This window comes from Vombatus ursinus, unplaced genomic scaffold (genome assembly GCF_900497805.2).
Source record: "Vombatus ursinus unplaced genomic scaffold, bare-nosed wombat genome assembly UNPS02014793.1, whole genome shotgun sequence".
Lineage (NCBI taxonomy): Eukaryota > Metazoa > Chordata > Mammalia > Diprotodontia > Vombatidae > Vombatus > Vombatus ursinus.
In genome coordinates this window covers 15,939,842-15,952,715 of record NW_020954571.1, presented here as the reverse complement: position 1 = coordinate 15,952,715, position 12,874 = coordinate 15,939,842, and the positions used below count along the sequence as shown (strand labels likewise).

The window sequence follows — 12,874 nt, the reverse complement described above, 5'->3', positions numbered from 1 at the left end:
TTTGTGGACCTGGAAGGGATCATAGAAATAACTCGTCCAACCCCTTCATTTATCCAAGAACTGCAAAGTGTGCTGGGGCTTTGGAGGCGGAAAAAAATCGCTTCTGCTTGGGGCGCAAGTGTGTCTAGCTTTGCATCCTTGCAACGTCTACTATGGAATGTGGCACAGAGTAAGGGTTCAATTCTTTTCCGTTTTTGCATCTTCTCCGTAGTCTAGCACAGGGTTCTGCACATAGCAGGCACTTAATAAGTATTTATTGAATTAAATGCAATCCATGCTTTCTGAAGGGCTGGGACTTCTGCAGAGTGAAATTATACCGGGGTGCATCGTGAGGCTGGCATGAAGAGGTCTCTTTCCATGCACCGTCGTGTTTATTGGACAGAGGGAGTTTTCGTGCACCTCCCGCTGGGTTCCCGGGGGAGGGCCAAACGGGCTGGCGTCGAGAGGAGCCGCCGAAGAAGGGAGGGGCAGGGAGGCGGCTTGCAACATCAGGACACTTGTGTGTACCAGGGGATTCCAGCAGGGGCCACTAACGCTTAATGCAGCGCATCCCACTACGCTCTCTACAACAGAGAAGGCAGTAGAGGCGCTTCGCAGGAAGTCAGGATGGCCGAGCGGTCTAAGGCGCTGCGTTCAGGTCGCAGTCTCCCCTGGAGGCGTGGGTTCGAATCCCACTTCTGACAAGTCCGCGTTTTTGTTTCAGACTTTATTTTAAAACTTTTGAGGGACTGGCCTCTGCAGAGGCGTGCTCCAGTTCAATCCGCGCTTTCTCGAGACGTGGGTTAGGTACTTGCAGTTCTCGTAGCGCAAAGCGGGAGTGTGGTAACTGCACGTAACAGTGGTGAAAGTCTGACGTCCGACCACTCGCAACCCAGACAAAAAGCAAAACTCACTGTGCTGTCAGAAGTGGGATTCGAACCCACGCCTCCAGGGGAGACTGCGACCTGAACGCAGCGCCTTAGACCGCTCGGCCATCCTGACTGCCGTGCAGGTTCGGTTTGCCAAAAGCATTGGGAAGCTGTGGCCGAAGCCTGTGCGGACAGTGTAATTGACACACTCTGCGGATGCCTGCCGTGCAAACTGAGCAAAGACCAGGAAGGGGACCAGGGAGCCGCAGTAGGGCCTCGGCCTCTCGGGGCCCGGGGCGTTACACCCAGCGCCGAGAACTCACAGTGAGGGCGTGAAAAGAGTAGAAAAGGGATGATGCGTTTCCTGGAGACACTTTTACGCGAGTCATTGCAACATATGCAGTTATACTGTGTCAGTTAGGTTCACCTCCTGGATCCTGCAGAGGAGGGAGAGAAAATTTCTGCGTTTATAAAAATCACATATTGTCTGAATTGTCGGTGTTCTTAGATGTCATTAGTCCAGCACCCCTCCTCCCCTTTTTTAATACTGGGGGAACTTGAGGACTAGAGAGTGGACGTGATTTGCCCAGGGTCACACAGTTAATTGGTAGCAGAGGAAATCAGGAGTGGGAAGATTTAAATACCATTTTAATGAATAAGTAGGAAATATAACTCACAGATATAGGCAGTGCTCTGAATTTCTTTTGACTTTTACTTTGTTATGACACAACCTTTGAACAAGTGGCTGAGGGGGGCGGGGAGCGGAAATGCAACCAAGACACACTTAAAGTATAATCTGCATTATTAAAACTTCCTTCATCACTTTAAATTTAGTAAAAGCAACAAAACAATAATTCAAGTCCTAATTTGCAGTGTTTGCCGATTTCCCATGTGTAAATGCTTGAGAAAATTTACCAGTTTAACTTTCGGCTCAAGAGCTCCAGCTTACCCCTGAATCATCCGTCTCCCCCTCCGCCTCCGCCTCCCCCTCCCCCGGCAGACTGGTGGGGTCTATGGACCACTTCTCAGAATCGTGTTTTTAAGTTAATAAATAAAATACATAAGATTACAAAGGAAACCGATTCTATTGAAATAAAAGTATATTTTTCCACCATCTAAGTTCATGATCCTCTGAAGTCTATCCCCAGACCACTTGGAGTCTGTGGAGCCAAGGTTAAAAACAGCTAGTTTATATCAGAGCTAGGCGCTGAACCCAGATCCGAATGACTCTTGAGGCCAGCCTTCTATCCACTAGGCAAGGCTGTTTCCATTCTGACTCTATACCATCTCCTAATTATTTCATATGTAGGCAGCACTTATCCTTTCCCCAGTAAAACTTTGGTTCCCCAAAGGCAGAACACGCACACACACTCCATCTGTCTCCCTGTGGTACTGGAGACAACGGACTTGCTTATCAACACGGAGAGGAAGCAGGTTGTAGAGGAAGCGGCATTGATCGCGAAGTCTCTTTTACTGAGGTGAGTGACATCAGCCTCAATCAGGGAGCTAATTCATCCACGAGTTGACAGTAAGTGATTGTGGTGAATTGTCTTTACGGGACTCCACACCTCCTTCCCCCTACCCGATGTCTGGGATTAACTGGTGTAAACAGGCAGATTGTCCAGCCTCTCCACAACAAGGTATAGAAGAGCTTTCATTTGTTCTGCTAACTCGTATGTCCTATTAACATTAAGTTTTTTCAGTAGAGCTCTCGCCTTGTTGAAAGTCTTGAAAATGAACATGAGCATCGCACTGTCAATGATTTCTTTTGTCATTCTTTTGTGCTGATGGAGCTAGGTGGAGAGCGTTTCTCAGCTGAAAGATACACTGGTTGTGGGTATCCACAAACTGTTCGTTCTCGGAGACTCCAAAACACAAGTTGGTAGGCAGTCTTGGTACATACTTGTCAGCTTGAATTCAAGAGAAAACAGCCAATGTAGTAAAATTGAGGTCTTTAATCAGGGCAAGGGAGCCGCTGAGAAGTACCACACAGCAAGTGATGGAGTACCCGGGGAGGGAGCTGGGAACAGGGTTTATATAGGGTGCCAAGGCTGAGGGACTGGCCAAGCTGCAGGTGGGAGAAGTTAGGCAGAGGGAAAGGGGCTGCAGGTGCTATGGGATTGGGACATTCTATGGTTTCACAAGGTAAGTTGTTTTGCATAGCAACTGAAAGTTCATAGAGAAAGCTGGGGAATCCGGGAGGGGAGAGTTTAGGACCTTTTACAAAATAGTCAGAGGCTAGGAGTGATAACTCTGGTCGGCCTCAGGCAATTCTGGGTCTAGGAATACCGACAAGGTAAGATTCAGTCAACTGAGTTTGACATACCCAAGCATCAACAGGTAGGGTAGAAAACAAGTGAGTCATTCCTGGCAGAGCTGTACAATATGTAGAAATAAAGCCACATGCTGATTCCACTCGATTTTTGTTCTGGTCGAAGTATCTCCGGTTTGATCTATGTGCAATTCAAACATTCAGGTTGTGGGTCCCCTTAAGGATGTTAAAGTATTGCTTCTTTCCAATGCTGACTAAAACTAACATCTTCTTAAGCAGAATACTTTCAAAGTTTTTGCCTTGATCCAAATGGATATTGATAGGAGGTCGATATACTGAGAAGTATCTCCCATAATACTTTATAGTGGAAGCATTCTGTTTGGGTGTGCTCATACATATCTCGTGAATTGGCTAGTCACTACCAGTATATGACTTGTGTTCTTGCTTTTTCCTTCCAGAGTTAAGAAGCCAATACAGACAAACACCAAAAGTTTGTTAATAATTAGGATTTCCAAGTAGGTCATGTGCTTACATACAGTGAATAGAAGTTTCACTTCTTGATGACATCTAAAGCCGTCTTGGAACAGTTAAATCTGTTTTCTACTACCTCTAGGGCACTTGCTTGGTCAATGTGTCCAAAGACAAGGTATAACACTTCATGGCCATAAAGTAGTGCTCATTGTAATACCAATAGTACCAATTGCTTCCAGATACCACATATGGAATCAGTGACAGTCTGGTATAGTAATTTGTCGTATGGCTCTAACTTCTGCCATTGTCTCAGCAATAAAATTCATTAAGGAGATGGTGCCTTGATAGTCCATTGCTATCACACTCCACTTCTTGGCTTCTGTTACTTTACTTAGTTCTTTGACAGCCGTCTGCTTGCTCTCATTGGTACTCATGCATAAGTTAGAAAACTTCGCTCAATGAAACAAGGTTATTGGCATGCTGTCTGGTGGCCATCCTCAGCCTTCAACTATTCTTCCATCTACTTTATAATCTAGTTCTGTATATGCTACCATGAGTGGTCTTCTCTCTTTCTTCAGGTATCACCATAGCTTTGGTGTCCCATGGCCTTCTGGACCACCATCTGCATCCACATGGGTCTTCCCTGGTTGGCAGTGAATGCTGAATTAATAGTTGGTTAGTGCTGTTACCCATCTCTGGCAGACAATCTAACTTGGTCAGAATATGTCAGGGAGTTGTTGTCAGTCCATACTTGCAAGTTCACCCCGAATGCAGTTTACCTTTTCCCATCATGACTTTCCTCCTAGTGGTTTTGATATGTTGTGGGTCGGCATAAAAAACTAATGGGAGTTTTGGGGAAGCCGCAGATGACACACAAAGGCCAGTAGGCAACACAGAAAAACTTTAGAAACTCAGAGATGGATAAAATATATGTTTAGTATTATATAACATCAACCCAAATTTTACAATAAGGAACTGTAAACACCCCATAAAAGAAAAAGAAAAAAATCAGATTTCTTCTCTGCTACAAAGAGGGGGCCAAAAAATTTTACATGGATTTTCCAGATCATGGGGGTGCTGTGCCCCTAACCCTTATGATGTGGAAGGGATAACTGTATGGTTTCCAAATTTCTTAGTTATAGCCCACATCAAAACCAGGATCTCTAGCTTGTGGATGAGGTAAAAAGTCTTGTTGTTGCCAAGAATCTGTTGGCAAATGCCTCCAGTTTCATTCGATCATCACCTTCTTGGTTTAGAACTTCTCCTAGTCCCTTCAAGCTGGCATCTGTATGCAGGACAATAGATTTGTTTGGGTCAGCATAGTCCAACATCAGTGCAATGTATGAGACAAGCTTTGTTTACATCTATCTGTCCAACAGCTTGATTGCTTTTTAAGATGACTTTGTGCTCCCTGTCTTTCTGTTAGAAAAGGCTCATTAGGAATTACAGATAAGATCATGTTTGTCATGTGTGGGTTCCTGTGACTTCCTGCCCTGACCTCACTTTCTTTTCCCAAAGCTGATTGACCCTTTAACTCTCAATTTCTTTATCACCAAAGTTACATTATCTTCCTAAATGCTCATAGTCTAATTATGGCAATCTTCTCCATAGTTATGTCAGAAGGAAGTTCCGCCCCTTTGGCTTTCTTTTAATGATGATGTTTCCATGACAGTCTGGTTTGCCTCACACACACACACACACACACACACACACACACACACACACACACACATCTCCTCATCTTGTTACCTTTCCTATTAGAAGGTATTCCTTTCATATCAAGTAGGTTAGGGGCGTGACATGGTGCCCCCGAGATCTGGAAAATCCACGTAAAATTTTTTGGTTCTCCCTTCATACCAGAGAAGAAGTCTGAATTGTTATGGTACTAAAAGATAAAATATATTGATGTTATACAATACTATACATATATTTTATGCATTTCTGAGTTTCTAAACTTTTTCTGTGTCATCTGCAGCTTCTAAAAAACTCCCCCAAAATTCACATTTAATTTCTTATTCTGACCTATGATATATCGAAACCATGATGGGGAAAGTCTCAATGTGGAAAGGATAACCATAGTATGGGTTTGCTCCCAGGATGAGACAGATTTTTTATAATATTCCTTAGTTGACTCTGTACCTGCTGGCTATTCTCTCCCCCTGCCCCCTTCTCCAATTAGTTTCCTTGGCCCATAAAGAAGCAGATGTTCTTGAGGTGAAGCTTTTTTCCCCCAGCCTTTTCCATTACTTCATTAACTTGTTCAGTGATCAATGTCACTTATTTGCTATTTCACTGTTTAGGGTGCCCTCAAGTCATTCCAGCCTACCAGTCCTTTGGCCACTTGGTTCAACCTGTTCATATTTTCTGTATCAGGAGAAATTATCCTTTCCCACACTATTCTTTTCCACTCACTAAGTTTGTGTCCGCTAGTCCCCCCAATTGGGAGGGTGGCCCTTTGCTGGATGATACTCCCAGTCTCCCCAAGTGCCATCTTCACTGATTACCTAGGAGCCATAAAATGTCCCCAAATAAATTAAACATTCTAGACATATGATATCGGGGTTTCTATCCCTTGGCTCCTTCAGGTGTTCACATGTGGGGTCTTTGGAATTTTCCATCAAACAGTTCATCTTATCCAAATCTGAGTCCTACCAACCCTTTATCTCTTCTCTAGCCTCCTAGGTCTTGATCTCTGCTATAGGCCTCAGGTCAATTTCTGAGGAAGTCCTTATGTTGAGCATCTTTTTGCCATCTCTGCCCCAGTATATGGACTTGGGCAGGTTCAGAGGTCCATCTCAAGGTCCCATTTTGAAATTTTGTTGAATTCTCTTTCTGACTAACAAAACAGAACCAGCTTGGACCTTGTCCCTACTGCCACAATGCCATCTCTCTGACTTAGGAGAGGTAGCCCCTGCTTACTAAGCATAGGTGGGCTTTCACCAATGACAGAAAGCATATAGACTTGGCATCACTTACATGTGAATAGTCTAGTCTGCTTCTGGTGACAGACTTCTTGGCTTCTTCTACTATATGGATGTCGACCCAAATGTAATGGCAAACTTGGGTTTCACATTTTGTGCTATGCCATCATCTTCCTTTAGTAAATGTCACAAGTTCATTCCATAATTTTTCTGCCTCAGAGGGAGGATCATAGACTAATACTCAGATACTATCTCCTATTTGTATTTTGTTTGCTATGTCTGAGTATTCAACTGGATCTGGAAACACATCTTTAGAGTGCAGTGGACTGATATCCCTATGTGGGTGATCCTAATGTTCCTCTTCTCTTTTGCATTGTACTTAAACATTGATAATCATTATTCTAGAGGAATAATGATGAAATATGCTACCCACCTCCTAATAGAGATGTGAAAGCTTCGGAAAAAAGGATGAGACAAATATATTTTTGTTCATGGACAATGTGGAAATTTGTTTTGGTTGACTATACGTGTTTGTAATGAGTTTTGTTTTTCTGTAGTTCTCAAATGTGGTGGGGGAAGATAGGAGATATAATAAGAAAGTGGATTTTTACTGATTGAAAAAATATATAATTTAAAAAAACAATCGTTTATTTTTTAAAAATCTTATACTTGAGGTCTACTCCTATCATTAATCTCTTATGAATATTAACATTAGTAAGGTGATAGTTTGTTCCAAGAATCATGCTCAGAAATTCATGATTTCAATCCAGAATGCTAGGATTTACCCATTAACAAAGGGCCTCTCATAAACCAACCAAACAATTCAGTTCAGCTGGGCAACATACAAATAAAATTACATCATATGAAGCAATTATATGGCAGCTAATATTTTAGCTTAAGCATCATCATTTGGCAAGCATTAATAACCATGTAAAGGGAAGGAATGGAATAGGTCAATTCATTGGAAGCTAATTTGAAGTAAAGTTTGGGGAAAACACAGAAACAAAGATTAAAGTATATATGCCCGTCCTGTCAGAGAAAAGGACCTGATTTTTCCCCCTAGGATGAAGTTCCCATTTGAAGCCTTTAGGAGTCACTAGAGACCTCAGCATAAGCTCATTTTTCTTTTTCTTAGTCACTCTAGAGCAGGGGATTGGGAACCTGCGCCCTAGAGGCCACTCTAGAGCAAGGGCACCTCTGGGGTCACATAGATATTCCCCCCTGCTATTTCCGGGAGGTTATCAATGTTGATTGTTCATGAAAGATATTGAAACTTAGAATCCTGATGCTAGAGAAGAATTTTTTCTCTAATCACTGGGCAGAAGCTGGTCTCTCTGCCCTGTAGTACACTGTAAAATTCTAGCTAGTCATTGCATATCTTCTCCTTATCCACACCCACTAACAAACACTCACTCAGAAAGAGAGAAAAATAGCTTTATCTAGAGACAAACTCCATCATCAAAGTACAAATAACAAGGAAACAACACTCAAACTGGAAACTCCCAAAAGCAAGCAATGCCAGTTTGGCAGGCAGTGAATGATGAAGTAGGAGGAGGAAAGAGCTGAAGAGTAGATAAATTCACCAAGTACCAGTAGTGCCCTTGGGTAGGCACAATTGGGCAAGTTCTTTTCTGTCAGATCACTTCCTAAACAGACCAGTGAGCAAGGCAAGTCTCCAGCCTATGGTAAGTCTGGAGTAGCAAAATCCTCCAATTAATTCCCACTGTCCATCTGAACATTTGCACCCCTGTCTCCTCTCCACATAGGTCTTCAATGTTCCTGGACTCTCTGTGTCCCAATGGGTTGTAATCATTCAGCCTACTTTAAGGTTGGAAAAACTACACTTACTAGCAGCCCATGTGCCCAATAGAGGGTTGTGAAAGGACTTTATTGGGGGGAAAAATGCCTCCCTCATCTAGTATCTGAACTTCCATCATAACTGATCCATACCTTTGGGTTAAGCATACTAGCTCTCTATGTTTCTTTTTCTTTTTTTTTTTGGTGGGGCAATCAGGGTTAAGTGACTTGCCCAGAGTCACACAACTGGAGAATGTTATGTGTCTGAGGCCAGTTTTGAACTCAGATCCTCTTGACTCCAGGGCTGGCACTCTATCCGCTGCGCCACCTAGCTGGCCCCACTGTTTTTTTTTTTAAATACACCACTGTCCCCATACCTTCTACCTCACCTCCAGAAAAAGGAAGACCTTTCTGTCACTATCACATGCTTCCCACTAGAATGTAGGAGTCTGGGACAGAAGGAGGCCACTGGGCATGGGGCCACCTTGGAGGATGGGGAATGAAAAGGCAGGTGAGGGGAAGTCATGGCATATTAAACCAAGTTTTCAATTTTATAGTGAGATGATTTTGATTTGGAAGGTCCAGCCCCTCTTTTGACCCCACTATGAAAAAGCATTTGGGAAGGAAAAGGTAGACAGATTCTGTGACTTCTCAGTAGATGACCTTTTTCAGAGGCATGAAAGTGGGTTGTCTTTTCTCCTTTTTAAGACCACTAAAGGAGTTCTTTGTATGGAGAAAGTATTGAAGGAAACAAGACCCTAGTAAAAGACTTGAACTCAGAATTAAAATTAAAGTGGGAGCCAAAGTAAAAGTATGATTCTTGTTTTCAAGGGAAATGACCTCTTAAGTCCATAGAGTTTAAGATAACATGGTTAGGAGCCAGTGCCAGGTCCAAATCAAAGCTCAGGAAGTTTATCAGTGAGAAAAATTCCCCTGACTTCAGCCTATGAGTGAATTTGGGAAAATCCCTGGGACTGGCCCTTTATTGTGTCTTAATGTCCTCAGCTGCAGAGGGGAAGGGAAAGAGAAGGTGCTGGCTGGACTATAATTAACATGTCCAGGGAAATAAAGTTCATGACCCCACTGTGCTTATGGATCAAAGATGTTGACACAATGACATTCTTGCTTCCTAGGGCAAAGAGTAAAGGCTTTAAGCCTATCTTGTGGTTTAAAGAGACACCACGGTATAAAACAAAGAGCTCTGGATTTAGAGTTAGAGGAGTTAAAAACTCTAATTTGGACTTAGTGGCTTTGAGTAGTGGCTTAGCTACTCATTGGATGACCTTGGACTATATCCCTTCCCCTTTGGGTTTCAGTTTCTTCATCTGTAGAACAATTGAGGTTAGCCTGCCTGATTCCTAAGATCCTTGTTAGCTCTAAATCCTACGAGTCGTCTATGAATGGCCTGTGATCCATATGGAAGGAGCCTCCAAGGAGGAGAGTTGTTGAGTGAGTGATGGGGTTCTGGAAGTAGCAGGGAGAAGAAAGGGAGAGACTGACTCCTCCTTCAGGCCCAGTGTACTTGGATGTGAGAGAAGGTAGAGGTAGTACTAGAGACAAAGGCCAGTCTTCTATGGGGATTGTGATTGCTGTGATTTTAAGAAGGAAAAGGAAAAGCATATAAGAGAAAAGGTCTAATGTGAAGGATAGACTTCCAAAACAGGAGGCCTGGGGTGGGGGTAAGGGGATCCCCACCTTCATGGCCCAATCTGGGAGTTATCAGATCATAGACTTAGAACTCAAAGGAAGCTTAGAAGTTGGCTCTTCATCTGAGTTTCCAGAACTTGTCTTTTAAAAAAAATTTTGATAACTGCATTTCAGTGTAATTGGTTTCCTTTGCAATCATATATATTTTATTTTATGCATTTTAAAACATCATTCTGAAAAGGGGTCCATAGGGTTAACCAAACTGATAAATGGGGTCCATGACATAAATAAAGTGAAGAAGTCCTGGTCTGGTCAAACAACCCCAGTTTACAGATGAGGAATCTGAGACCCAGAGAAATTAAGTGACTTGTCCAAGGTCAAACAAGTACTAAGTAGTTGATCTGGGATTCAGACTCAGGTCTTCCCATTCCAAATTCAGCACGCTTTCCACTGTTTAGCCTGAGCCCTTGACCTTCTGCTCCTGTTCTAGCTTCCTGGGAATGGGTCTCAGTGGAGAGGTCCATCCCTGCCCTTGGATGACCTAAGAGAGCCAGTTTAAGGAGAAAGCAATCACTTGAATATGATCCTCAGTGCTCACAGGGGAAATAGTCCTGGCTTTGGTACTTGGGGTTCAGAGTAAGGGGGAACAAATGGCTTGACTGAGGATAAGCCCTCACCCACAGGGTGCAGAGCTGGTCTGTGTGGTGAAAGGCAGAAGAAGAAAATGTAGAGGGGCAGCAAGGTGGCACAGTGGACAGAGCACCGGTCCTAGAGTCAGGAGGATCTGAGTTCAAATATGACCTCAGACACTTAACACTCACTAGCTATGAAACTCTGGGCAAGTCACTTAACCCCAATTGCCTCACCAAAAAAAAAAAAAAATTATAGAGAACTTCAAGATTCCCTAACAATCAGTCAGCTGGCCAATTAATGAGCATTTATTAAGCCATTACTGTGTGCCCAGCACTGTGTTAAGCTCTACTGAAACCAAGAAAGGCAGGACTCTTAAGCAACTTGCTGGGCTAGGTGCTGGGAACACTGACAAAAATGACCAGTCCTTTCTTTCAAGGAGCCCACAGGGGAAATAACCTGTACATATATAAGTACATGAAAAGAAACCTAAAATAAATACCAGATAATTGATGGGGGTGGAAGAGGGAAGACACTAGCAGCTGGGGGAGGGTGGATCATGAAAGGCCTCCTGTAGGAGGTGGTATTTGAGCTGAGCTTTGAAGGAAATTGTCTTTCCTTTCCTTTGGTTTCCATGGGAATCAGCTGTGAGGGGAAACTCGGGGGTGTATGCTGTAGGCAGGTGCTGGGTGCTTTTTAAGCTGAGTCAAGTTGGAGGTGTAGGTGGCAAGGGAGGAGAGGAGGGGCATTATGAAGTGGTAAGAGGGAGGGGAGAGGGCACTGGAGAAAAGTCTGTCAAGGGCTTTTGTATGGTGCCTGACCTCCCCTAGGAAATCTCCATCTACTTTTAGCTCACACTGATCCCTCCTACTCTGAGCCAAGGGGATATGGGGGGATCCAGCTGAGAGGTGCCCAGACTGTAACTGCTGCTGCTTTGATGTAACTATGCTGAGCTGAGGGAGAGACTATAGCCTTCATTATGGGCTGCCTCCTACTGCTCTCTGACTCGAGCAGTAGGAGCTATGAGTTACTTGTTGCTTTATTCTTTTCCTGTTAACAGGGATTTTTTGGAAACTTTGTGGAAGGAAGGAAGGAAAGGAGGAAAGACTCAAATACCTACTATGTGCCAGGCACTGTGCTCAGTGATTTACAAATATTATCTTATTTGATTCTCACAACAACCCCGGGAAATAGGTGCTATTATCTTCATTTTACATTTGAGGAAACTGAGGCAGAGAGAAGTTAAGTGATTTGCCCACAGTCATACAGCTAGTAAGTGTCTGAGATTGGATTTGAATTCAGGTCTTCCTAAGTCCAGTACTCTATTTATTACACTACCTAGCTGCTGAGAGTGAAGGAAGGAAAGGTGGGAGAAGGACAGGTCAGGTCCCTGAGTTGGGATTCATGGAGGAAACTTTCTGTACAGTTAAAGATTGTCCTGAATGGCCTTGAATACCCATTTCTGCTCTGAGAGTCTAGGGTTTTGTAACTTGCCCAAGGTCACACAGCTTTATTATACTGAGGGGAGGTCCTGACTTTCCCAGATTGGCAGGCGAGGGGGGTTGGTGATGGGCTCAGAATGGAGCCCAGCCGGTACACTGGAAGGACCTTGCACAAAGGTTGCTGAAAGGACCTACACAGATACTAAGTCCATAATACCCCCTTCCCTCCTTGGGAAGGGGCTGAAGGGCCTCTAGTGCCCTGGCACTGAATTGCCCTATACAATTTATTAGCAGGCCCCTTGGACTAGTCATCAGTTGCTGTCTTGTTAACCCCCTGTTTCAGGGGCCACACCCAAAATTTCCTCTAGTAGAGGGTGTCATTGTCCTCTGCCTATGGAGCAGGGAATTGGGCTCTACTCCTCTCCCCATTTCAGAGTGCCTATTTTTGCTTATATCAATATTTACTCAAGCCACACCTCTCCCAATCTTTTGCTCAACATTACTTACTCAGCTCACACCTATATGATTGTATGGCAGGGGAGATCCATAGCCAAAATCTGAAGTCATTTAGGTGGTGCTCCCCCCAGGAGTCAGGATCTAACTGCCTGAGACAGGCTGGACATATAAGGAAATTTTGTCTCACATAAATCCAATTTATCAAACCCATTTCCTTTAGGAAGTTCACTCTGTCTCTTGCAGAATCCTAATAGGGAGGGATCTGACTAGAATAGGAATAAGGTTTGGTATGAATAATTCCCCATCTCAGTCACCTAAAAAGAAATAAAAAGGCATTCCCAGTCTGATGGTGCTAATAAATTTGGTTGACTCTATTAAGGTGCTGTAAAA

General features: G+C 43.6%; 2 non-coding genes across 2 annotated transcripts; one reads left to right on the top strand and one right to left on the bottom strand.

Moving 5' to 3' along the window:
- The first annotated feature begins 600 nt into the window (after positions 1–600).
- Positions 601–683, top strand: TRNAL-CAG. The gene has a single exon. It is a non-coding gene; the product is annotated as a tRNA-Leu (tRNA).
- A 215-nt stretch (positions 684–898) lies between these two features.
- On the bottom strand, positions 899–981 carry TRNAL-CAG. Its single transcript has one exon. It is a non-coding gene; the product is annotated as a tRNA-Leu (tRNA).
- Between the last annotated feature and the right edge of the window lie 11,893 nt (positions 982–12,874).